The 27,580-nt window shown below is 49.1% G+C and overlaps 1 long non-coding RNA gene across 1 annotated transcript; it reads right to left on the reverse strand.

Moving 5' to 3' along the window:
• Positions 1–3,622: 3,622 nt before the first annotated feature.
• On the reverse strand, positions 3,623–27,477 carry LOC140389284 (uncharacterized). Its single transcript, XR_011934320.1, has 3 exons — positions 27,272–27,477; positions 26,333–26,498; positions 3,623–5,550 (listed from the first exon to the last, which is right to left on the reverse strand). It is a non-coding gene; the product is annotated as an uncharacterized lncRNA (long non-coding RNA).
• Between the last annotated feature and the right edge of the window lie 103 nt (positions 27,478–27,580).

Raw genomic sequence — 27,580 nt, forward strand, 5'->3', positions numbered from 1 at the left:
CCTACATCTTGGACCCCATATCTGGACCCAAGTTCTTAATATCTCCCGAACATGACAATCCTTGAAGAGCCAGATGGATTGTATGCCATTTTGCAATCCTCATTAGGTACAGGCAAAGTCCCAGAGGTTTGGAGGTCTGCGAATGCTGCACCATTATTCAAAAAGAGGCTTAGGCCAGAAAACTAAAGGCCTGTCTGCCTGACATCAGTGGTGGGAAAATTATTGGAAACAATTCTGAGAGACAGGGTAAACTATCACCAAAGGCTCAGGGATAGTCAGCATAATTTTGTTAGGAGATGATAGAATTTTTGAGGCAGTATCAAGGAGGATTGGTGATGGTTGTGCAGTGGATGTTGTCTACACGGATTTCAGTAAACATTTGACAACATCCCACATGGCAGACTGGTCAGAAAAGTGAGATCTTTTAGGATCCAGGGGAAGGTGACTTGTTGGATCTAAAATTGGCTCAGTGAGGGGAAACAAAGGACAATAGTCAATGCATGTATTTCCAACTAGAAAACAGTTTCCAATTGTGTTACACAGGGCTTAGTGTTGATGCCCTTTGTTGGTTGTATTGCTTCATGATTTAGACTTCAAGTGGGAGGCACAATTGGAAATTTACAGATGACACAGAAATTAGCTGTATAGTTCATAATGAAAAGGATAGACCATAAGGAGTCCAAACATAGTTTAACAAAACACAATTTTTATTGTAACTTGAAGGAATTTACAATATACATCAGATCCCAGTTGGGTCTGTCTTCGGTTGTATCCTTGGCCAACTTTATATGAACATGATTAAATCTCGTTCTCCCGCCTCCTTAGCGGAGAGCTCCTATTTGGCGGTCTCATGGGATTGGTAATTGCTCTCACTCCATACGCCTCGTGTGGGATATAACATCCCTCCCCCCAAAGTCTGAAGACTCCTCTGCCGACTGTGGAGTAGGAGGGTGTCAGCCTCTCCACGAATTGTTGCGTGTCCTACATTGGATCTGACAGTGCATATCTGAATGGCGAGCACAGCTTCTGATCGGAAGGTCGTGGTGGATCTATTGTCTGAGGCTGCTGCACTACTTGCTCCACATCAGAGACCTCCGACTCCTGAATTTCCATGTAGGAATCCGTAACTATGACGTCTCACATTTTGGTGTCTTGACCCCCTTTGGGGTAATATATTAGCCTCTTCGGGCATCGTATTTTGTTTAATGGTTGCTTTCCTCTCCCAAGGTGTTTTATGTAGAACTGGCATCTGGCACGCATATGATGGAGGTGCTTTTTCGTGATTTGACCTTGTGCCTGCAGTTGATAAGATACCGGCCCTCTCTAGCGGACAAATGCCCCGGAGATCCACCAGGTACTGTCAGCAAAGTTTCTATCATATACTGCGTCACCTGGTATGAATAGGCTGGGTGTTTTTTGTCGAATAGGACAATGCCCTTGCATGTCCTGCTTGTGGTGTATTTTCGGACCTATAACCAGGGAAAATCATACTAAGACGGTTCTAAGCCTCCGGCCCATGAATAATTCAGCTGATGCTACCCCAGTTGCAGCGTGTAGCAGAACAAGAACCTGCCCAGTCCTGTGTGCAGAGACCGTGAAGTCCTATTTTTGATTCCGGTTGAACGTTTGTACTGCCCTTTCCTCCAATCCTTTTAGGCCTGGTGATACGGGGCCGCTCGAATGTGCCACACCCCGTTAGCCTTCAGGAATCCCGAGAACTTTTCACTTGTGAAAAGTGTTCCAATATCGGTATCTAACACCTCTGGGATTCCGTGTGTACAGAAGTACAGACGTAGTTTTTCAATGATTGCCCTGGAAATGGGTGCCGACATCCTATGGACATCCAACAACGTAGAATGGGCATCAATCAAGAGCAGGAACATTGGCCCTTGAAATGGACCAGCACAATCGCCGTGTAAACGTGCCCAAGGTCTCCCCACCCATTCCCAAGGGTCTGCGTCCATTTACGGACTTGGGATGCCGAAATGTGTACCAGGTTCATAAAATTGAGCCTGGCCACTACCTCATCTGTATTGGAAGGAGAGGTTATCTATTCGGCAAAGGTAATCGATTTACTGCATTTGCATTTGTTCTCTGTGCCGGGTCGATGCTCAAATGAGTACTTGTAGGTGGCCAGCTGGAGGGTTCTATGCTGGATCCTGGCGGACAGAGTAAGGAGTGGCTTGTGGTCCACGATGATCATGAAACATCGACCATACACAAATTGGTGGAACTTTTCACGGCAAAGGTCCTGCTTGTCCTTCTTTCTCAATTTGCGCATAATTGCACTTGGCTGCGGCCAGTGTCTGGGAGGCGAATGCGATTGGCCTTTCCCAGCCATCTTCCATGCGATGTGATAAAATGGCATCAATACCGTACGGCGACCGTTCACATGTGACAAATGGCTGTTTGGCGGTGTCATAATGCGTCAGTGCGCTGGAAGAAGTAAATTGTTTTTTTACCTGTGTGAATGTCTCTTCCTGAAGCTTTCTCCAGGCCCATTCCTGGTTCTTTTTCCGGAGGAGATGTAGAGGGGCTAATATGCCACAGACCAAAAGATCATGCAGCATTTCTTAAAGACAAGGTCCATTTTCACAAAATTTGCTTCCATACATAGCCTTGCCACAAACTTGGTGACAGACTCTCCAGGGATTCTTTACAATGGTATCTCTGCACCAATACAGAAGGTCTTGGATTGAAGTCTTGTCCCACTCGGGTTACCAACTGTTAAAAGGTTTTAGTGTCCGGAGCTTTTAATAACTCCATAAGTATGTGCAGTCAGCAATATTGCCGTCTGTCCCTCATTCTCCGTGATATTGTTCGCCCGGAAAAGGTACCGCATGCGTTCAGTGTACAGTGTCCAAACCTCTAAGTTAACGTCAAATACGTCCAACCTTCCAAACACAGGCATTTTGAAAGAAAGAAAATTTCCAACTTTAATCCAGAAGAATAATGGAGGTGGTTTACCCAATGGTGCAGCAGCATTGACAGGAATCCAGGTTTATCCTCATCGCCAGTTTTGTAGACCCCAAGGAGTCCAAACGAGTTCAGTAAAAAATAATTTTGGTTTATTGTATCTTAAAGGTATTTAAAGTATACGCCAGATCTGTCTGTCGATTCCATCCTTGGCTAACTTTATATAGAACTCAACATGATCAATCTCGGCTCCCCACATCCTTAATGGGGCAACTCATATTCAGCGAGACCCATGGGGATGTCAATTGCTCCCACCCTGGATGGGATTCTCCGTCAGTCGATGCCGGAATCGTGGCAAACGCTGGCTTCAAGCTGGTCCTGGCATTGGCCAGGCTGGCTGGGTCATGATGGGGCGGCGCCCTACCAGGGTTGTCGGGAAAAGGGGGGTGATGGGAGTGACCAGCGAATGGCCGTGGATGACCCCCCGCGGGACCGGATTGTACAGGCATGGACCGCCATTGCAAGTCCGCCATCATGCTGCGACTGACCACCCACCGTGCCCCTGGTCATACAAAATGCCACCGGCAGTATGGGTGCCCCCAGCCCACACCTCCCATACCCCAGACCCCGCAATACCACCCCTCCAACTGGCTGCCACCTGCCGACGGGGCATCACGTAACCCACCCAAGGGCAACAGGAGGCCGCCAGATGTGTGCTGTGGAGCATATCGCTGGCAAGGGCAGCACAAGCCTGATGGCGGGGATGGGTGCCAGGCCCAGAGGCCCCCAAGGTGCTGGGCACCGACGGGACCACAAGAGAGGGAGGGCAGCATGGTAGCACAATGGGACCCTGTCTGTGCAGAGTCTGCATGTTCTCCCCGTGTCTGTGTGGGTTTCCTCCGGGTGCTCCGGTTTCCTCCCACAGTCCAAAGATGTGCAGGTTAGGTCATGATAAATTGCCCTTAGTGTCCAAAAAAGTTAGGAGTGGTTATTGGGTTCTGGGGATAGGGTGGAAGTGAGGGCTTAAGTGGGTCGGTGCAGACTCGATGGGCTGAATGGCCTCCTCCTGCACTGTATGTTCTATGTTCTATGATATCCATGGACAGGGTCCACAGTGCCAACCTGGGGCAACCATGCTAAAATGGCGGGCTTTCACCCACTGTAGACAATAGATATTGGAATACAACCAGCAATGGTGGCCTTCGTCCTAGTCACCACAGCCCTGGGGGATACACTGAGGCTGTACGAGATGGAGCTGCCCAAGCAGGAGGACCATACAGCAATGGAGCCTGCCCCAGAAGAACATGAGGCAGCCAGTGAGGATGGAGAGCTGGCCGCCCAACAGAACGAGGAGGGAGTGCAACCGGATCGCCGCCTGAGGCCTCGTGCGTACTGGCAGCGCTTGTCATTCGAGGACCTGCCTGACCGGGGGGTGGCGAGGGGGGAATCCAGGGAGGCACTATCTGGCAGGTCGGGTACGGTGCGACCGCTGCAGGTCGTCACCGTGCGCATGCACGGCCACGGACACGGCCATTTTCCAGCCATTTTTGGCGCGGGAGCCGGGGGTTTTACTCGGGGCCGCTGTTAGCCCCTCACCGGTCCTGGGATCTGAGGGTTCGGCGCCGATTTTGACGTCAAAAACCGCCACAGTTCCCATTCCGGCGTCGGCTCTTAGCTGCAAAATCAGAGAATCCGGCCCCCTATCAATGGTTTGGTTGAGTGGGCAGGGAAGTGGCAAATAGAATTAGATCCAGAAAATTGAGACGTAATGGATTTGGGGATTACAAACCAAGCAAGTAGATATTCAATAAACAGGAAGATATTGAGAGTGGTCGAGGAAGTGAGAGACTTTGGAGTGCATGTCCACAGGTCCTTGAAGGTGGCTGGACAGGTGGACAAAGGTGATCAAGAAAGCTTGTGGAATGCTTTCTTTATTGAGTGAGGCATTGAATACAAAAGCAGGGATGTAATGATGGAACTGTGTAAAATGCTGGAGTTCTGGCCACCACGTTACAGGAAGTATATAACTGATCTGTGGAGAGTACAAGGAGATTTACAAAAGTGTTGCCAGGGCTTGAAAATTGCAACTAGTAGGAGAGATTGGAAAGGGAGGGTTGTTTTCCTGCGAACAGAGGAGGTGACCTATTTAAGGTGTACAAAATATGAGGGGCCTAGATATGGTAGAGAGGAAAGCCTTGTTTCCCCCAGCTGAGGGGTGAATTACCAGGGGGCCATAGATTTAAGGTGATTGGTAGGAGGATTAGAGGTGACATGAGGAAAACATTGATCACTCAGAGGGTGGTGAGCATCTGGAATTCACTGCCTGAGTTTGTGTTTGAGGCTGAAGTGTTCAACTCATTTACAAGGTGACTGGATCTGAAGTGCTGTAACCTGCAACGGACCAAGTGCTACAAGGTGGAATTAAAATGAGCAGCTCGTTTCTTTCTTTTGGTCGGCGCAGACTCGATGGGCTGAATGGCCCCTTCCTGCACCGTAACTTTCCTCTGGTTCTAAAACAGCTGTGAGGCGTCAATACTTACTGACGTATTTCTCTCTCATATTTCTGGCTCCCTTCATAGCCACAGCGTTTCCTCCTTGCTTTGATTGGCCAGCTCCAGGAATCCCTTGGACCTACTGTTAAATTGCAAAAACAATGTTAATATCACTCAAATGAAACCATTAATATGTTGAAATTGACGCACCCCCTCTCCTGAGGTAGATATGTGCACGCAGCCTGACACTCTGGAGTTCATATATGAATGTAATCAGTCGGAACCAGCTTAACCAGCATTTTTCCAGGAGTTAAACATCCCCCACCCCCCAACCTATGCAACCCCCCCCCCCCCCCCCGACATTGACACTGAAACCCAGGAACTCACCCATGCTAAAAGTCACCCCTTCATTTCATTCATAAGATGAATAAGATTGGAAATGTTCTGTAACTGATATTCCACAGAAGACGGGGCTCATTCAAGTAATATCCGAACAGGAAACATTTGAAAATGCCATGACCCAGTCTTTGCTTGACGGGATCAACCCTTAAACCAAGATAAACTTATGCCAATATTATGCATAAGCAATGCAGTCGGAACTGGCTGACAAGAAGCCCTCCAATAAAGCAAGAAATAATGCTCCTTTTCACGTGGAAATAATACAGATGTCACTTTCCAGCTACACAGAGTGGAGAACTTATGTTTCCTCCAAAGTTTCCCATTTTGAAAATACATCACACAGGTCAGTGTCAGGGGGATCCTAGTCAGGTGACTAGCAGGTGAGGCAGCAATGATGCTTGAGGGACAGTTATGCTAAAGCACTTATGAATTTGAGGGTGAGTGCAGACAAGAATGGAGTTTATGCAGCACAGTGCGTGAGTTCTGCAATATGATAAGAGATTTGAATGAAACCCAGGGCCATTAATAAGAAAAATCCCTCTGCAACAATGAATCTATGAACATACGGATGTCTGAATCAGTATCAGGGGTGGGTCATTGAGCCTTTGAGCCTGATCTGCCATTTCCTTTGACCATGGCCGATCTGATTCTGGCCTCTACTTTCCTGTCTACCCCTGTACCCTTTGTCTCCCTTGTCAATCTAGAATCTATCTATCAGTGTTAAAAATATTCAATGGCCCCTGATACCATTGGTCTCTGGGGAAGAGAGTTCCACAGGCTAATGACCCTCTGAGAGAAAAATGACCCTCATCTTTCTTAAATGGGAAATCCCTTATTTTTAATCTGCGTGCCACCCCACCCCAGTTCTAGTATCTCCCACAAGGGAGACATCCTTTCAGCATCCACCCTGTCAAGCTCTCTCAGGATCTTACATGTTTCAACAAAATTGCCGCTCAATCTTCTGAGCTCCAATTGATTCAGGCCCAACTTCCTCATAAAATGACAGTGGTTAGCACTGCTGCCTCACAGCTCCAGGGACCGGAGTTCAATTCCGGCCTCGGGTGACTGTCTGTGTGAAGTTTGCACTTTTCCCCCGTGCCTGCGTGGGTTTCCTCCGGGTGCTCCGGTTTCCTCCCACAGTCCAAAGATGTGCAGGATGGGTGGATTGGCCATGCTAAATTGCTCCTTAGCGTCCAAAAGGTTAAATGGGGTTCCGGGATCCGGGCATAAGGTGGAGATGTGGGCTTAAGTAGGGTGCTCTTTCCAAGGGCCGGTGCAGATTCGATGGGCCAAATGGCCTTCTTCTGCACTGTAAATTCTGATTCTATGGTTCTATGAAAATAAACCCAGGATATTCCCAGAAATCAGTTGAATGAAGCTTCTCTGAATTGCTTCTAATGCAATGTTATCCTTTCTTAATAAGGAGACCAAATCTGTACACAATACTCCAGAAAGTAGCAAATTACTGTGGATACTGACATCTGAAACAAAAACAGAAGATACTGCGCAATCTCAGCAGATCTGACAGCATCTGTGGAGAAAAAGCCTAGCTTTGACAAAGAGTCATCCAGACTCGAAATGTCAGCTCCCTTTTCTCTCCACAGATGCTGTCTGACCTGCTGAGATTGTCCAGTATTTTCTGTTTTTTTCTCACCGTACTCCAGATGTGATCTATCCATGACCTGTTCAACTGTAGCAAAACATCCCTCCTTTTATATTCCATTCACCTTGCCATAAATAACAACATTCCATTTGCCTTCCTCATCATTCGTTGTACCTGTGTACTAACTCCTTGTGATTCAGGTACCAAGACACCCAGATCCCTCTGCACCTCAAAGTTCTGCAATCGTTCTTTGTTTCTCTGATATGCTGCTTTTCTATTCTTTGTGCCAAAGAGGATATGTTCACATTTTCACACATTATAGTCCTTCCAACAAATTTCTGTCCATTCATGTAACCCATCTACATTGCTTTGTAGACTCCTTGGCTTGGATTTTCACCGAGTCAAGTTGACTTAGGAACTCTTTAAAAATGGGCGGGTCTCGATTCTGGGGTTCCCAACCCTTTCCCGGGATGTCTGATTTTTGGGAGAGCCTATAAAGGATACAGGCTGGTTCCCATCAAAAGCCTTCACTTGGCACTCTCGACCTGGCTGGCTCCATTGCGGGAGTAATCATATCCTAGATCTCTTCAATTTTCATGCAGTTATTGGAGCAGGTTTGAAAAGTGTCATGGTGCACGGCCACTCGGAGTTGTGAACCCTATCCTGCATAAGGGGATTAAAGTTCAAAAGTTGATCTTTTCTTCCAGGAGATGCAACCATGTCGCAATAAGCAAAATCACTTCTGAGGCCCGGAAAGTAAATTTTTCATGTTTGAGGCAGACTCCAGCATCCCAAAACCTCTTTAATACTTCCTCCAGGCTGGGCATGTGTTCCTCAGAGGTAGCATCAGTGACTAACACATTGTCAAGGAAAACCATCACCTAAGGAAGTCCCTGGAGGAGATTTTCCATCGTACGCTGGACAATAGCATAGGCCGAAAGGTAGTCTGGTCTACTGAAAGAGCCCTTTGTGGGTATTTATTGTGGAAAACTTGTGAGACTCTTTCACCAATTCTAGTTACAGGTATGCATGACTAAGGTCCAATTATCAATAGGTATGGCCTCCTGTCAGCTTAGCGTAGAGGTCCTTGGTCCGGGGAATCGGATACCTGGGCAGCGTGATTTATGGTTAGTTTGTAGTCCCCACAAATTCTTATCATGCAATCTACAACGGGGAGTATTGGTGCCACCTGTTTGGAAAACTGAACCGGCTTGATTATAGCCAGCTCTTCCAAACACTTGAGCGATGCTTTAATCTTCTGATGCAGTGCATATGTCACTCGTCTAGCTCTGAAGAACCTGGGCGTCGAGGATGGATTGACATAGATTTAAGCTTTGACGCATTTAATCTGGTGTAGTTCCTTGTAAAATATGTCTTTAAACCTCCCTAGGACATCTTGGAGGACACCATTGGATATATTGATAACCTCCAGCCAATTGAGACTAATGTCCTGTAACCAGTCTCTTCCCATCAGGCTGGATCTGTGCCCTTCCACGACAATCAAGGACAGATTGGCCTCCTGCCCTTTTGTATGCCACTGGAGTGTTGGTGGTTCTGAGGATCTTCAAAGGCTCCCCTGGAGAGTTTGGCTGTTCAAACTTAAAAGCTGAGTTCCAGCTTGAAAATATTAGAAAGTCTGTTTTCCCACTATGGTCACCGAAGCCCTGGTGTCAACTTCCATTTTTAGGGGTTTGCCATTTACCCTAAATGCATTTTCATTTGGAGTTATCTTATTCAATTGGACTGCGTTCAACCGATACATCGCATGCTCTTCGTCAGATCTCTTCTCCTCAATGCTCATGGCTCTGTGGACTGCCACTGCTGCTGTATATTTTTTTTGCATGGCACACTTTGCCTAGCCTGGCAAAGTACTTCAATGCGTTCCCTGTGGTTGCATCGGAAACACACAAACTCCCGAACATGACAGGTCTCCTGGGGATTTCTCCCCTGCAATGATTTAAAAAAAAATTTAGAGTACCCAATTCATTTTTTCCAATTAAGGGGCAATTTAGCGTGGCCAATCCACCTACCCTGCACATCTTTGGGTTGTGGGGGCGAAACCCACGCCAACACAAGGAGAATGTGCAAACTCCACATGGACAGTGACCCAGGGTCGGGATTGAACCTGCAACCTCGGCGCCATGAGGCAGCAGTGCTAACCACTGCGCCATCGTGCTGCCCTTTTCAATGATAGCAGTTCTCCTCTGTCCTGGGTTGATGCCCTGACTTCTACCCGGTCCTTTGATGCCAATCCAAACTCGAGGAACATGTCTGGTTCTCCGCTGTGCCTGTTGATCCTGCCGCGCACCTTGCCAGCAAACAGCCCCATACTTGGTTGAACTCCCTTCAGCTGCACTTTGAAGGTCAGTGGAGCCTTTTTCAGCATACTCTGTCACCTGAGCTATCTCTATTGCTTTTTCCAACATTATAGTGGTTTCAACCAGGAGCGTCTTCTGGATATTAAGGTTGTGGATCCCACAAACCAGCTGAATGCGCAACATGTCACTCAGAGCGTTCCATGTTGAAGGATAATCGAAGGCCTTGGATTGAAATGTCCTTTCACTATCTGGTCAAAAGTCTTTGAGTCGGGTGCCTCCGGACACATGAGGTTTTAATTAAATTTTACATTTGGGGCCCATAAACTGTCAGAAATATCACCTTCTGTTTGTCCTTGCCTTCTTTGCTTGTTTACTATTTGAACTGCTCCTTTCTTCCCTCCTCAATTCACGATGACTGTCGGCTGCGTTCAAAATTTTTACCTCGTCGCCAATGTGCTGGCTCAAGATATACACTGGAGGCTTCCAGCAGTTAACAAAGGGGTTTATTGGTGAAAGTCAGATATGTAACAGGCACAGAGCATAATGTAACAGATCTTAACACTTTGACTTAACACTGCCTGAGATCCTGCTCCCAGGGCCCCACACAAACTCCCTACTGGATGAGATTTGCGTGCCCCCATGTGATTTACCCTGAGCCACTCCCTTAAAGAGCTGCACTTCCACACATTCTTCGGTGTAATCAGCATGACCTGCACTCTAGACATGGGAATGATCACCAATATCCCCATCAACTCTTGATTTATGGTTGCACTATCTGCTGATCAATTAGCATTGGCTTTCCTAAGCAGAATTGAATGAGAAAGGCACTGTTGCTATTGTGTATTTATAGACCCACATAATTATAAGTCATACATAATTGATCTGGTGCTTTTAAAAGCCCCAGATGCCATCATATTCAGCTGACATCAAAGGAACTAGAGAAAGATGCAGGTTCAAGACCAGGACAGAGGAAGCCTGGGGGGCTTGGTGTACGAGAGAAAGGAGAGAATGCTGCAGAGGCAGCTGAACTGACGGCTCAATACGAATGAAGAAGTGGACTGCACGTTGGCCCAGTGGTTAGCACTGCTGCATCACGGTACAGAGAGCCCGGGTTCGATCCCGGGTCTGTGTGGAGTTTGTGCATTGATTGATTGATTGAAAGTATTGTCACTTGTACCGAAGTACAGTGAAAAGTATTTTTCTGCGGCCAAGGGGACATACACAGTACGTACCTAGTAGACAAAAGAATAATCGACAGAGTACATTGACAAATGGTACATCAACAAATAGTAATTGGTTACAGTGCAAAACATGGGCCAAACAAGAGCAGCATAGGGCGTCGTGAATAGTGGTCTTACAGGGAACAGATCAGTCCCAGGGAGAGTCGTTGAGGAGTCTAGTAGCTGTGGGGAAGAAGCTGTCCCTGTGTCTGGATGTGCGGGTCTTCAGACTTCTGTATCCTCTGCCTGGTGGAAGGGTCTGGGAAAGGGCAAAGCCTGGGTGTGAGGGGTCTCTGATAATCCTGTCTGCCTCCCTGAGGCAGCTGCAGGTCTAGACAGAATCAATGGGAGGATGGCAAGCTTGTGTGAGACGTTGGGCTGAGTTCACCAGCTCTGCAGTTTCTTGCGATCTTGGGCCGAGCAGTTGCCATACCAAGCTGTAATGCAGCCGGATAGGATGCTCTCTATGGCACATTCTCCCTGTGTCTGCGTAGGTTTCGCCCCCACAACCAAAAAGGTGAGCAGGGTAGGTGGGTTGGTGAGGCACGATCAATTGAACAAAGACTAGAGTTGGATACAACTGAGGCTTTATTGCTCTAAGATGTGTGGCCTCCCACAGCAGCTGGCGAAATGGCTGCTGAATGGAGGACATGCATATTTATACTCTGCCTACTAGGCGGAGCCAGCAGGCAATGACTACCGGCGAACCTGTAGTACAGGTCCTACCTTACATCACCTAATATAGATGCAACAGTGGTTTACCACATTCACCCCCTGTTAAAATTGAGTCCGGCGGGGGTGGTGGGGAACTATATACAGCAATGAATCAATATTTACAGCATTTGAGCAGAAAATAAAATTTCTTTTGAAGTCCGGTGGACCAGTTAGAGGTTTAACCGGTCCGGTGCCTTGATGTTCTGCTGGGAGCGACGTAGTGGTGGCGGCGATGTTGATGCTGGCCCGATGTTCGGTGACTCCGGGAGAGTGCCGAAATCCTCTTCATCCTCGGGCGTGGGCATGGGAAGGACGGATGGTCCTGGTGGGGTTAATGCTGGGAGCGCCATGGGAGGGGAGGGTGGCGCCGGGCCGGAGGGGTGTGTGTGTGTGGAACCTGCTGGTGCCAGGTCCCTGGGGGAGACAGTATCCTGGTGGCCGTCGGGGTACGCCACGTAGGCATACTGGGGGTTTGTATGGAGCAATTGCACCCCCTCCACCAACGGGTCTGCCTTATGAAGTCGGACGTGCCTATGGAGCAGGACTGGTCCTGGAGCCGCGAGCAAGGTCGGGAGCGACACCCCGGATGTGGGGAAGGCAAAAAGACGTTCATAGGGTGTGTTGTTAGTGACGGTGCACAGCAGTGACCGAAAGGAGTGGAGTGCATCAGGGAGGACCTCTTGCCAGCGAGAGGCTGGGAGGTTCCTGGACCGTAGGGCCAGTTGGACGGCCCTCCATACCGTCCCGTTCTTCCTCTCTACCTGCCCGTTTCCCCGGTGTCATGATATTCAAACACACACATCATGATAGACACAAACAGACAAATCTGCACACACAACATGACAACCAATCATAGACAAGGACAGAGACAGTATAAGAGAAGAAACACGACACCTGGTGGCCAGTAGATCTGGAGACCAGGACAAGGACAGGACCTGATTAACATCACACACAGGGAGTCACCACGTGCAGAGTATCAAGACAGAACTGTAAATAACAAGTTGAAATAAAACAGCGTTGTACCAAATACAACCGTGTTGGTTCATCTGTACATCAGAACACCCAACACTACATGGTACAGGAGTGGATCGATACCTGCCGGCAAACCTGCCATCCTGAGATATGGACATCACCAACAAACCCCAGCCGTTGCAAGTCGCTGGGAACCTTGGCACCAATTGGAAGCTTTTCAAGCAGCGATTTGAACTGTACATGCGAGCCAACGAGAAACAGAGTGCCTCGGACGAAACAAAGATTGCGATGCTCCCTACCACTGCAGGTCAGCACACCATCGATGTATTCAACTCACTGGTGTTCGCGGAAGGCGAGAACCAATCCAAGTATGACATGGTCCTCCTCAAGCTAGACCAGCACTTTAACGTTGAAGTGAATGAAAGTTTTGAAAGGTATATCTTTCAGCAACGCCTGCAAGGTAAAGATGAGCTCTTTCAACCCTTTCTGACGCACCTCCGCATACTCGCGCAGTCCTGCGGTTACGGCACCACCTCAGAGTCCATGATCCGGGACCAGATTGCTTTTGGCATTGCCTCCAGTGGCCTACGCCAGCAGCTTCTTAAAATTAAAGGCCTGACCTTAGTGTCTGCGGTGGAAGCTTGTGTCCTCCATGAAGATGCAACCAGCCATTTTGCCCAATTTCAGGCGACCGAATCGGCACGGAGGGGGTCCCTAGCCGTCGAATCGGCAAGCCAGGCCGCCCACGAGGCCGAACGCATCCAGGCAATTGATTATCTCCCGGCCCGCGGCCCGGACGAGGGTGGCCGTTTCCCGCGCTTGTGCGCGCCAAAACCAACGGCAACATCGAGGGGCGCACTGCACAGGCGCGCCCGATGCAAGACCGAACTGCGCATGCGCAGTGGCGTAACGAACGCTGTGACGTCATGACGTGCGGCAACTGTGGAGCTGTACATTTAAAAGGGCAATGTTCTGCTTAAAACCGACAATGCCTACGATGTGGCAAGATGGGCCATTACGCTGCCTACTGTCGAGCGGTTCAACCGATGGATCCTACACATCTCCGACAACCTCGCAGACACGTCAGGACCGTCCAGCCCGTACATCAGGACATCCAGCCAAATGACACAGATGACCAAGATGCCTTCCGGGTTTCAGTCATTGATGTGATGTCAATCCGGCCGATGAATGGAGTGCCACCCTGACGGTCAACCCGAATTCGTCGCACACCTACTAGATTGGACTTATGAGACTGTTCACACGTTAAAGTTGAAACACTATTGTATTGTAACATGTTACTGTTTTATCATTCCAGATATCGTTTGACCGGACCACACTTCAAAGTTTTTCGTCTTCCTGTTTTGTTATGATACAACCTCGTTAGCATGACACACCCGACATCGCTCCATGTATATAGTTACGCCACATGCACCTGCTGTAAATATCACGCACACACACTTTTAGATGCACTCACGACACATTCGTATTTATAACCACGTAGGCACATAATTTTGTAAAAAAAGGGGGGATGTCATGATATTCAAACACACACATCATGATAGACACACCAACAGACAAATCAGCACACACAACACGACAACCAATCATAGACAAGGACAGAGACAGTATAAGAGAAGAAACACGACACCTGGTGGCCAGTAGATCTGGAGACCAGGACAAGGACAGGACCTGATTAACATCACACACAGGGAGTCACCACGTGCAGAGTATCAAGACAGGACTGTAAATAACAAGTTGAAATAAAACAGCGTTGTACCAAATACAACCGTGTTGGTTCATCTGTACATCAGAACACCCAATACTACACCCGGGGGTTATAGCTGGTTGTCCTGATGGAGGCGATACCCCTGCTGAGCAGGAACTGACACAGCTCATCGCTCATGAATGAGGATCCCCTGTCACTGTGGATGTAGGCAGGGAAACCGAACAGAGCGAAGATAATGTTTAGGGCTTTGATGACTGTGGCAGACGTCATATCAGGGCATGGGATGGCGAAGGGGAATCTGGAGTATTCATCGACCACACTGAGAATATACGTGTTTTGGTCGGTGGAGGGGAGGGGCCCTTTGAAATCCACGCTGAGGCGTTCAAAGGGGTGGGAGGCCTTCACCAGGCGCGCACGGTCCGGCCGGTAGAAGTGCAGCTTACACTCCGCACAGACCTGGCAGTCCCTGGTGATTGTCCGTACGTCCTCGACGGAGTAGGGCAGATTGCGAGCCTTGACAAAATGATACAACCGTGTGACTCCCGGGTGACAAAGGCTGTCGTGCAGGGCTCGGAGTCGGTCTACTTGTGTGCTGGCACATGTACCTCGGGATAGGGCGTCTGGGGGCTCGTTGAGTTTGCCGGGGCGATACAAAATCTCGTAATTATAGGTGGAGAGCTCGATCCTCCACCTCAAGATCTTATCATTCTTGATCTTGCCCCGCTGTATGTTATTGAACATGAAGGCTACCGACCGTTGGTCAGTGAAGAGGGTGAATCTCCTGCCGGCCAGGTAACGCCTCCAATGCCGCACAGCTTCAACAATAGCTTGGGCCTCTTTTTCGACAGAGGAGTGCCGAATTTCTGAGGCATTAAGAGTGCGGGAATAGAATGCCACCGGTCTGCCTGCCTGATTGAGGGTGGCGGCAAGGGCGACGTCCGATGCATCGCTCTCTACTTGAAAGGGCAGTGAATCGTCTACTGCGTGCATCTTGGCCTTGGCGATATCGGCTCTGATACGGGTGAAGGCCTGTTGTGCCTCGGCCGCCAGGGGAAAGTGTGTGGACTGTATGAGTGGGCAGGCCTTGTCCGCATGGTTTGGGACCCACTGGGCGTAGTATGAGGCAGCGTTTGAGAGCCTTGGGGAAGTGGGGGAGGGGGAGCTGCATGAGGGGGCACATGTGGTCGGGATCGGGCATCTGAACTCCGTTCTGGACCACATAGCCGAGTATGGCTAAGCGGGTCGTGCTAAACACGTTGTAGGTGAGGTTGAGGAGAGTGGTGGTGTGGAGAAATTTGGCAAGGTTGGCATCATGGTCCTGCTGGTCATGGCCGCAGATGGTGACGTTGTCTAGGTACTGGAAGGTGGCCCGCAAACTGTACCGGTCGACCATTCGGTCCATCTCCCTTTGGAAGACCGAGACCCCGTTAGTGACGCAGAAGGGAACCCTGAGGAAGTGATAGAGGCGACCATCCGCCTCGAAGGCAGTGTATGGACGGTCCGATTTACGAATGGGGAGCTGGTGGTAGGCGGATTTGAGGTCTACTGTTGAGAAGACCCAGTACTGTGCAATCTGATTGACCATATCAGATATGCATGGGAGGGGGTACGCGTCGAGCTGCGTGTACCGATTGATGGTCTGGCTGTAGTCCACGACCATTCTGTGTTTCTCCCCAGTTTTAACGACTACCACTTGGGCTCTCCAGGGACTGTTGCTGGCCTCGATGATGTCTTCCCGAAGCAGCTGCTGGACCTCGGACCTGATGAAGGTCCTGTCCTGGGTGCTGTACCGTCTGCCCCTGGTGGCGACGGGTTTGCAATCCACGGTTAGATTTGTGAAGAGAGAAGGCGGATCGACCTTTAGGGTCGCGAGGCCACACATAGTGAGGGGTGGTAGGGGCCCGCCAAATTTGAGGCTTATGCTCTCGAGATTGCACTGGAAGTGCAGGCCTAGTAGTACAGCAGTGCAGAGGTTAGGGAGGACATAGAGGTGGAAGCTGCTGAATTCTACGCCCTGGACCGTGAGTGTGACCATACAGTACCCCTGGATCACGACGGAATGGGATCCAGAGGCCAGGGAGATTCTTTAGTTGGCGGGGTGTACCGTGAGGGAGCAGCGCCTTACCGTATCCGGGTGTATGAAGCTTTCAGTGCTCCCGGAGTCCAGCAGGCAAGAGGTCACGTGGGCGTTGATGCGGTGGCCAGGTTGTGCGGACGAGACTGGTCGATCTCGAGACTGAGGCGAGTCGTGGTCGGTCGTCGCTGCCGTCGGATGATGGGGAGCCTGGGGGACCCAGGTCCTGGAATGCTTCGGTGTCCGTGCCCTGTGGGGGAGACAAGATGGCGGCACCTGAAGATCCTGCGGGGGACAAAATGGCGGCGCCCATGGGCTGCACGTTGCGAAGTTGGACAAGATGGCGGCACCCATGGGCCGCACGTGGTCCGGGGAGATGAAGATGGCGGCGCCCATTGTGTGTAAACTAGGGGGGTGGGGGCGATAGCGTCGACTGCGCGGGCCTGGCACACCGCGGCAAAGTGGCACTTTTTGCCGCAAGCCTTGCAAAGGGCCGCGCGGGCCGGGCAGCATTGGCGAGGGTGTTTCTGCTGGCCGCAGAAGTAACATCGGGGACCCCCGGGGTGCGCGGGCTGGCGCGTGGCACAGGCGTACTGGCTGGGTAAGCACCTGCTGGGGCGGCCGTCTGTGGGGTCCACGATGCGTAGGAGGGTGGGCCGCGTGGCTGGGGGTTAGGCCTGACTGTTGCGCGTGGCGACTGTCATAGAGAGCGCTAGCTTCTTTGTCTCAGCTAGATCGAGCGTGACCCCTTCTAACAGTCTTTGGCGTATGAGGTCCGACCCAATCCCAGTCACGAACGCGACCCGCATAAGGAGGTTCGAATGTTCAGTGGCCGTAACGGCCTGACCGTCACAGTCCCGGATGAGAGGGATTAGGGCCCGCCAGAAGTCTTCTATAGACTCACCAGGGTGTTGAGAGCAAGTGGCGAGTACGTGCCTGGCGAAGAGCGTGTTCGTCTTCTGTGCGTAGTTTTCTTTGAGAAGCGCCATGGCGTCGGCGTAGTTCGGGGCGTCCTGGATCAGCGGAAACACGTTGGAGCTCAACCTTGAGTACAGGATCTGTATCTTCTGAGCCTCCGGAACAGGGGTGGTCGCTGAGCTGATGTACGCCTCGAAGCAAGCTATCCAGTGATTGAAGTCCTTTTTGGCGTCGCTTGATTGCGGATCCAGCTGCAGGCGATCTGGCTTGATACGGAGGTCCATCTTTTAGAAAATCTTAGAGCAATACATTGATGCATGATCAATTGAACAAAGACTAGAATTGGATATAACTGAGGCTTTATTGCTCTAAGATGTGTGGCCTCCCACAGCAGCTGGCGAAATGGCTGCTGAATGGAGGACACGCATATTTATACTCCTCCTACTGGGTGGAGCCAGCAGACAGGGACTACCGGCGAACCTGTAGTACAGGTCCTACCTTACATCACCTAATATAGGTGCAATAGTGGTTTACCACAGTTGGCCATGCTAAAGAGCCCATTAATTGGAAAAAAATAATAATTGAGTGATGTACCTTCAATCCACAGAGAGGCAGCGAGAGCGAGTGAACATAAGGCTCTATTAGTCATGAACTTGCCTAGCCAGAGTCAGTAGTACAGATGAATGCCGCCCACAAGAGGCCGGCCTATATATGCCCCGGTGTGGGCGGAGCCATACCAGGGTTATAGTACAGTACCTGGAAGCAGTTCATATCATCACTTCCAGGTTACAGGTCATAGGTTATAGTATCATGCATGCATTATGGTGAATATATTCACCACATTGAGTATTCTAAATTTATTTTTAAAAATATTAATGAAGAAGTCCATGAGCTCCTCAAACTGTTCAAGGTCATTGTGGAGGTGACATGGAAGGGGGCGGGGGTGGGTGGCGTTGAGGAGATAATTTGTAGTGAAATTCTCTTCGTGGAATGAGATATTTTAACTTTCCTCTGAACAGGTATGGACTGGGCCTTGGTTTAATAGCTCACTCAGAAGATAACAGCTTCGGCACAGGACTAGCTGGGTTCTGTGCTGATATGTTCAGTAGAGATCACAGGATCATTTTCTGCATGTTGAGTTGTTACACGAGTGGGATTGAACTCTGATTTGGTTTGCTTAACCTCATGCTGGATTTGGAAAATGGTGTGCTCGCACATGTTCCAAAATTGTGCAGCTGACATGAAATATTACTCCATTAAATACCCAAACCAACAATTCTCGGAAACCTGCCCCATCCTCTGTGCTATATTACATACTACTAACCCAGACCAACAGACGCTAATGAACAGCACAAAACTGAATCGGCTGTTGTTTCCAGCTAAACGAACAGGCTTTAGTGTTCCTCTAGTGGTCGATTCATAACCCTGAAAAATTATATATTTTTTAACGTATCTTGTAATTAAACCTTGGCTTGATCCTAAAAGGCTAAACTCCAGCAGTGGTAGTCATCCACAAAAACAATTGCTACTTTGTTAGGAACTTGACAATTTCATGTGATGTCACCCATAACACAGTGTGAAAAAAACTAGCCTTAACACCCGACAGACTAGTCAAACACAGCTTTTCTGCTGCATAAATCAAATCAGGAGGCAGACAATTTTTAAATGATCAGATAGGACCTTAAACCTGCAAACTATACTCAGCGGAGACAAAATCTACAGGGCCACCAATGAAGACTGAGCCTGTCCCCTTCATTTGGAGAAGACCCAGACACGTCCGGTTAATTTTAACGGCAAAGAGTATCACAGCAGCAACTCTATGCTATTGGATGTCCAGCAGTTTCATCATATCTGATAACTCCAGCAACATAAAGTGATCGGCCCATCTTTTCCCCCTCAAAATGTATATCCGTTATAGAACTGTTGAAATCCAGGGAAGCGAGGTTACTCGACAGCCTGCGCTTCTGAACCCCCAATTGTGATGATTTCATTCGCCTCTGATATTTTTGCAGGTGCCTGAAAAGTTAATGCGTGGAAAATATGGATAAAATACTGCTGGTATTCATCACAAAATTGCCTGCCAATTGCTTCTCCTAGTCCCAATTGTTTCGACTACCTTTTGAAGACCTTCCCTTCTTGACCAATAGATTCTACTGAGTGAAAAGTCCACCCAATGGCTTTGAGGTCCCAGCTTACATAATCAAACTCTGATTTAAATTTAGTGATGAGGCTCCCCACTCGAGTCAGGCTGGTACCTGTTGCCTGTCAAACCAGCGGTGAATGGCTGCTGTTGCGTCAGATACGACTTGGATTTGCACCCCCACTGGTTTATGGAGGCCTGGAGAGCGGTCAGGGAATGCATCCCCGTTGATGGTCTGTGCTGCACAACCCCCACCTTGGAAGGATGGCCAAGAGATGTAAGTTCCAGCAGTGCAAGGTTTGAGCGGTGGCCACTGCTGGGAAGGCAGTCAGTCCCCGAAGAAGTGATAATGGAGCCTGCGTGGTGCGGGCAGTCGCCGCAATGCATTTTATGAGCCTCCCTGTCTTGCAACCCGTCGCCGGCCAGTGCTGAACATCAGGGGGAAAAAAACATTAGCAGCATACATGGTAACATAACTTGTTAGTTGTTATCACTTAAAACCCTGACAATGTTTGGGCAGCTGGCAGTGAAGCAGGTATTTCAGAGGGTTGTCGGACTTTGCACTAAGGTGTTACGGCATGGCAGGTCTACTGGACTTATCACGTGGCAATGCGAGAGAGAATCTGCGGAGATTTTTGTGGTTTTATCAACGGTCAGGAATATTTTCCGAAGGGATTTGTACTTGCGTGTTTCATTACAATGTGCGCTCGTAAAGAGAAAAAAATTGAATCACTATTTCATCTATTTTCCTAATATTACTCAGACTGGACAACACAGACATTTACAAAAGAGGCATTCTGCTTTCTGCCCAGCAAAACCAAGAAAGAAGGATTTGCAATTGCATAATGGGCATCTCGGTTGGAAGTTAACACTGACACATACTGGTTGGGCCAAGCTGACCTGTTTGCACCTTGTAACCTCTATGCATTTCTAATAGAGAGGACAAATCCAGGTGTTTTGTTTCGTAATGCTCCCATTAGTATTGGCTGGACTGTCTGCCTTGCCTGCAGGCTGGGCCATCTGATTTATCTTCATTCCACACACCAGAACAACAGCAGCAACTTAGATAGTGCCCATAATACAATAAAACATCCCAAGGTGCTCCACAGGACGCATTATGGCACTGAGCTACATAGCGAGATATTGGAACTGGTTACCAAAGGTTTAGCCAAAGAAGGAGGTTTAAGAAGTCTATTAAAAGAGAAAGGGGTACAAAGGGGGAGTCGAGATTTAGGGAAGTAATTCCAGAGCTTTGGAAGCTGAAGGTAAAGCCACCAATGGTGTGACAAAGGAAATTGGAGGCCTGCAAGGTTCCAGGATTGGAGGAATGCAGAGAGGTGTAGCCAGATAGTAAGAGTTTCCACAGATACTTTAAAAAAGAAAGGAGTTGGCGACAGCAGCACTCCCATCCCCCTCAACAAAATACACAACGAGACCAGTGGTAGCGGCCACACTGAGAACATGGGCCAAGCTGAGACAACACTTCGGGCTAACTAAAATGTCCCCAATGACCCCCATCTGTGGCAATCACAGATCTCCCCCCAGCCATCAGATACCAACATTAAAAGATGGAGGCGGGATGGGGGCACACTGACGGTCGGAGACTTTTACATAGGGCACGCACTGGCGACACTGGACGAACTGACAAGGAAGTAGAAACTAGCAAAAGGACAGGAAATGAGACCCCTCCAAATAAAACACTTCCTCCGCAAAGAGACAGTAGGGTGCCCCAGGGCCCCAGAAACCGCACTACTAGAGGACCTGATAGGCATAGAGAGCAAGGAGGGGGGCATAAAGAGCAAGGAGGGGGGGTTATGTGGGGAAATATACGGACAGATACTGAACAGAGCTCGGACACTGGACGAGACCAGACAAAAATGGGAGGATGAACTGGGGACAGAGGTAGGGTGGGGACTCTGGAACGAAGCACTGAGCAGGGCTAACTCCACATCCTCCTGCGCAAGGCTAAGCCTAATGCAGCTCAAGGTGGTGCACAGAGCGCATCTGACCAGAACCCGAATGAGCAGGTTCTTCCTGGAGGTGAAGAGTAAATGTGAACGGTGCCAGAAGGGCCCGGCCAACCACACACACATGTTTTGGGCTTGCCCCAAGCTTGCTGGGTTCTGGACAGCCTTCTCTGAGGCAATGTCCAAGGTTGTGGGGGTGAGGGTGAATAGTGGCAATCTTCGGGGTAGCGTAACAACCAGGACACATAGGGAAGGGCCCGAGCTTTCGCTTCCCTAATCGCGCGCCGGAGAATCCTGCTCGGTTGCCGATCGGCAGCACCACCCAAAGCTGCAGACTGGCTCGCTGACCTCTCGGAATTTCTCCACCTGGAGAAGATTAAGTATGCCATCCGAGGGTCAGAGGAAGGCTTCCTCGATACTGGGGGGCAGTTTGTCGGCCTGTTCCAAAACCTGTTCGAGGCCAACAATGAGGAGTAAGTTAAGAATAAAAAAACAAGATAGATGAGGAACCAAAGGACTGGGCAACCTCGAGAGGGGGGGGCGAGGAAGGTGGAGTGACCACAAAGAGAAGAGGGGGGAGGTAACGCCCTCTTTAAAATAAAAACAAAGCACAGCTGAGGTCAACGGGGGGGGAGTGGGGGGGAGAATGCCAGGGAGGGGGTGGGGGGAGAGGGGGAGAATGCCAGGGAGGGGGGGGGGGACCATAGACCGACCCAAAGGGCAGCGAAATGTATATAGGACCAATTAATTAAATTGAGGTATACAATAAAGTAAATTAACGCGGGTAAGAAAAATGTGATGTGTATATATATACAATTGTTTATAAATATGAGAAATGCTAATAAAAAAGATTTCAAAAGAAAAAGAAAAGAGTTAACTTAGTGAGCATTGGTCCTATAGAAAGGGAGTCTGGGGAGTTAATGGAAAATAAGGAGATGGTAGATGAATTGAGCAGGTGTTTTGCATCAATCTTCACTGCAGAGGATACAAGAAACATCCTAGAAATGGCCGTAAATCAGGAATTGGAAGGTAAGGGGAAAACTCAAGAAAATGAAAATCACCCAGGGAAATGGAACTTAGCAAATTGTTGGAGCTGCGGGTTGACAATGCCCTGTTTCGGATGGATTTAATCCCAGAGTCTTAAAAGAAGTGGCTAGTGAGATAGTTGCTGCTTTGGTTGTAATTTTCCAAAATTCACTAGACTTGGGGAAGTTTCAATTAGATTGGAAAATATCAAATGTAACTCCTTTATTCAAAAAGGGAGGGAGACAGAAAGCAGGAAACTACAGGCCAGTTAGCTTAACATCTGCCATAGGGACAATGTTAGAAGCTATTATTAAAGATACTGGGCGCGCTCCAATGGCCATGCTGCGCCCTAAACGCAGCTCTCTGTAGTGCAGCGCGTGGCCGATAAAAGCTGGGAGACCCCGTTTCCGGAATCTACCCGGCTCGTAATGCCTCACGAGATCTAACGAGATCTCACAAGACGTTGCGATGTATATCCCGTTCATTGTGGGCGGGATCACTTTTTAAGAAATCTGCATATTAAAGCGATAGAGCTAGTCTCACTTTAACGCGCAGTTTCCCGAGGTAACCAAGGCATTAGAATCTATTCCCTTTGGCTCGGAGACCTCAGGTGAACACGGTTTAGCACTGATCCCCACAAACAGTGACCAGATGGAACAGCGCTCATGGGGGTCTCCCAGGGGATTGGAGGCCTCCAGGTGCATGCCCTTTGGGCAGGGTCGTGCCCTGGCACTGCTGGTGCTACCTGGGCACCCTGGCAGTGCCAATTGTGTTCCAGCCTGGCACTGCCCAGGTGCCGCTGTCAAGCTGGCATTTTGTCTGTGCTGGTGATCGGGCCAGGGGTGCCCTGTGTGGGTTTCTTTTTGGGGGGGAGCATCCGGAACCCTCCCATAGTGCATTGGGGCTTGGGCGGTCAGGGGTCGTGCCTGGGGCATTGGAGATCGGAACTCCATTTTCATATGGTGCCCCGATCTCTCGCTGTACTGAGGAGTTCCGGCGAGCAGTGCTCCTTGGTGTGGAAAATGGGGCTATGTGCACCCTTGGTTGTGCATTCCCCGCTGAGGCCCCTTATTTAATGTGTGTGGCGCTGTATAGCCACGTGTTTCTTGCCGTTACGAGCGTCGGGAAACATGGGCGAGATTCTCCTACCCCCCCACCGGGTCGGAGAATCGCCGGGGGCTGGCGTGAATCCCGCCCTCGCCGGTTATCGAAGTCTCCGGCACCATAGATTCGGCGGGGGCGGGAATCGCGCCGCGCCGGTTGGCGGGCCCCCCCGCTCGATTCTCCGGCCCGGATGGGCCGAAGTCCCGCCGCTAAAATGCCTGTCCCGCCGGCGTAAATTAAACCACCTACCTTACCGGCGGGACAAGGCGTCGCGGGCGGGCTCCGGGGTCCTGGGGGTGGCGCGGGGCGATCTGGCCCCGGGGGGTGCCCCCACGGTGGCCTGGCCCGCGATCGGGGCCCACCGATCCGCGAGAGGGCCTGTGTCATGGGGGCACTCTTTCCCTTCCGCCTCTGCCACGGTCTCCACCATGGCAGAGGCAAAAGAGACTCCCTCCACTGCGCATGCATGGGAATGCCGTCAGCGGCTGCTGACGCTCCCGCGCATGCGCCGCCCGGAGATGTCATTTCCGCGCCAGCTGGCGGGGCACCAAAGGCCTTTTCCGCCAGCTGGCGGGGCGGAAATTCGGCCGGCGCCGACCTGGCCCCTCAATGTTGGGGCTCGGCCCCCAAAGATGCGGAGCATTCCGCACCTTTGGGGCGGCGCGATGCCCGTCTGATTTGCGCCGTTTTGGGCGCCAGTCGGCGGACATCACGCCGTTTCTGGAGAATTTCGCCCCATGCGGCTAAACGCGCTTGCTGTGGGACTTTGTTCCATTTTAGTTGAATCATGCCCATTATAACAAGCCACCTAGATAAATTCAAGTTAATCAGGCAGAGTCAACATGGTTTTGGAAAAGTAAAGTCATGTTTTTAACCAATTTATTGAAATTCTTTGAAGAAGTAACAAGTTCTGCGGATAAAGGGGAACTGGTGGATTTACTATATTTAGATTTTCAGAAGGCATCTGATAAGGCGCCTCATCAAACGTTATTGTGGAATATGAAAGCTCATAATGTAAGGGGTATCATATTGTCATGGATAAAAGATTGTTTAGCTAACAAGAAGCAGATAGGTATAAATGGGTCTTTTTCTGGTTGGCAAGATGTGATGAGTGGTGTGCCACAGGGATCAGTGCTAGGTGCATAACCTTTTACAACTTGTATAAATAATTTAAGATGAAGGGTCCATTGGTATAGTTGCTAAATTTGCTGATACCAAGGGCAGCACGATGGCACAGTGGTTAGCACAGCTGTTTCACGACGCTGGGGTCCCAGGTTCGATCCCGGCTCTGGGTCACTATCCGTGCGGAATTTACACATTCTCCTCACAACCCAAAAGATGTGCAGGCTAGGTGGATTGCTCATGCTAAATTGCCCCTTAATTGGTAAAAAATGAATTTGGTATTTTAACTGTAAAAGAAAATTACTGATAACACAAAGATAGGGAGGAAAATAAGTTGTAAAAAGTATAAGGAGGCTGCAACGGGATACAGATAAATTTTCGGGGTGAGCTCTGCTTGAATTTTTTGGGTGATGGTTGTATGAGATGACGCTTCCTTTCATCTCCAGGAGGATATTCCACCTCCTAGAGCTGCCGACCAATTGCCGACCAAAATACCAAAACGTATTTTATGTGCCGGCCCCCACTGCCGGAAGCTGTAAAATCCAGCCCTTTGTGTCTATTTATAAAGCAAGTATCCCACATGTCTCATGAGCTACTTTCCCCCCCCTGCCCTGCCACCCTCAACTGTATATATTCCAAGGTGCTTCTGCTCTTGCAACCCCTTTCGGATTGTACCCTTTACCTTCTGTGCATCTCTTTGTTCTTCTTCCCAAAATGCATCACTTCACACTTGTCTGTATTAAATTTAATCTGCCATGCATCAGGCCAATCCAGCTGAAGCCAGTCACCATCCTCCTCACAGATCACAACACTTCTCATTTTTATGTCATCCTCAAATGTACAAACTATGCCCTGCAATTAATTTAGACTGAGAAAAGCTGTGATCGCAGTATGGACGCCTGTGGTGCCCATCAGGTGCAAAGCAGTACTAGCAAGCAACACCCAACTTAGCTTCTGGGCGACGTGTTATTGGGTTAGGGTGGAGACGTGGGCTTCAGTAGGGTGCTCTTTCGAAGGACCGGTGCAGACTTGATGGGCCGAACGGCCTCCTTCTGCTCTGTAAATTCTATGATCTGTAGAAGCAGTGACAGGGTAGAGAAATGTTGGGCTGGATGGAACAATAACATCTGTACACACAAACACATATCTCTGATTCTGGTTCGGTAGATTTATCAAGGGATTGGAAGCTAAGGCGGGTAAAGGGAGTTGAGGTACAGGTCAACCATGAACTAATTCAATAGAGGAATAGGCTCTAGGAGCGAAAAGGCCCACTCTCACTCCTATGCGACGACAGTAATTGAGGACGAAATTCCCTTTCTAAACAAATTAAATATGAACACAAATAATATTCCTGGCAGTTTAGAACAGATAATTGGTGAAGCAATGTTTGCTAACCATAAGACATCATGTTGTTGGGTGATAAGATATCTGCCCAAGTGAATGAAATGTTGCTGTTGACAGTAGGGGCTGTCTGACTAAAATGGGTTGTTTCCCACAGGATGTATTCTATTCAATGAGCGCCCTTTAAGAGTTAACAAGACAGATACCCATAGTTTCATTGGGCTGTTGTTATGTCTGTTGCCCTAGAAACCAGAGTGGAATGTTTGTCTGCAAAACTTACAGGAGAGAAGCTTTCGGCTCAGCTTCGGGGTGTGCACCAATCCATCCAATTAGCTGCTACGTGATGGGGCTCACGGGTGCGATCACATCAAACGCCTGCTGGTCACTCCAGGCGACTTTCCCAGCGTCAAAGAGAATTACACTTCATCAAATTACCAGCAGCAAATCTACACACAATGGGGAAACCAGACAAAAATTAAGCAGCTCTGGTTGGTTGGGGGCTCCCTTCTCGGTATATATCTCTGGGAAAATAAAGTAACTCAGTCTGACAGAAAGAACATATGAAATCTAATAATAAAAACTTAACAGGAGAAGATCAAATCAATGCAGCATTTAACATGGGAAGTGTGATGTATAATTTGTATTGTTTACAGTGAAGGCGTAATTTTGATACACGATTGGAATATCAGTGTGTTGTTCCAAAGTGCTGACCAAGGAGCAAACTCAGTATTTTGCAACAAAAAAGCTTGCTTTGCTGTTGTTTTAGGAACACAAGATAACCCCTGAGGGCTTAGTCTTTGTTTAAATCAGTACTTGTCTTGATTAACAATAGTAGGCTCGATGAGGTCATTTTTCTTTCCATCTTTGCTGCATTTTGCCAGCCTTTCACAGACCTGCCTGTGAGAGAAACAGCACTCCCTTTCTTTACATTAGGAATGGAAACACGTCGCCTTGACAGGAATTTTCCACTCAGCAGCCCCTTGCTTTCCAACAAGGGGCCTCCACAAGCTTGCAACTTGCAGAGAAACTCTCTACGTGTTTTTCAACCAAACAGCCTGGACATTTTTGCATCCTTTCACTGCACGGGAAACTCTCCCCTTCGCGGTACGAAAAAGATAAACCACTCTTTCTGCTGAATGTTTTTTTGTCCGACTGCAAATATATTTGACTCTCTGGTGTTCAAAATATACGAGGAGAATTAATAAAAAGATGAACCTACCATCACCGCTTCAGAATGATTCCCTTTCACCCTAAATAAAAAACAGGACGTGGAGAGTTGTATAATTTTTTTTTAAAAATGACTCTGACCATCGTTAAATAAAGGAATAAACATTGCAGCACATATAACTTGTTGGGGTAGTGATATGGAAAGGATTTCCCCTGTCTGCAGAAAATGGTGGAGTCTCAGACAGTGAGCTCCCATCAGGTCAGACTGGTATGTCACATTGTGTATACCAAATGACATGGTTTGGGGAAGGGGGGGGGGGTTGCTGCTGTGGGGAGGGTGGGTGGTGGGCAGCACAGAGAA

The sequence above is a fragment of the Scyliorhinus torazame genome, chromosome 14, assembly GCF_047496885.1.
Source record: "Scyliorhinus torazame isolate Kashiwa2021f chromosome 14, sScyTor2.1, whole genome shotgun sequence".
Classification (NCBI taxonomy): Eukaryota; Metazoa; Chordata; class Chondrichthyes; order Carcharhiniformes; family Scyliorhinidae; genus Scyliorhinus; species Scyliorhinus torazame.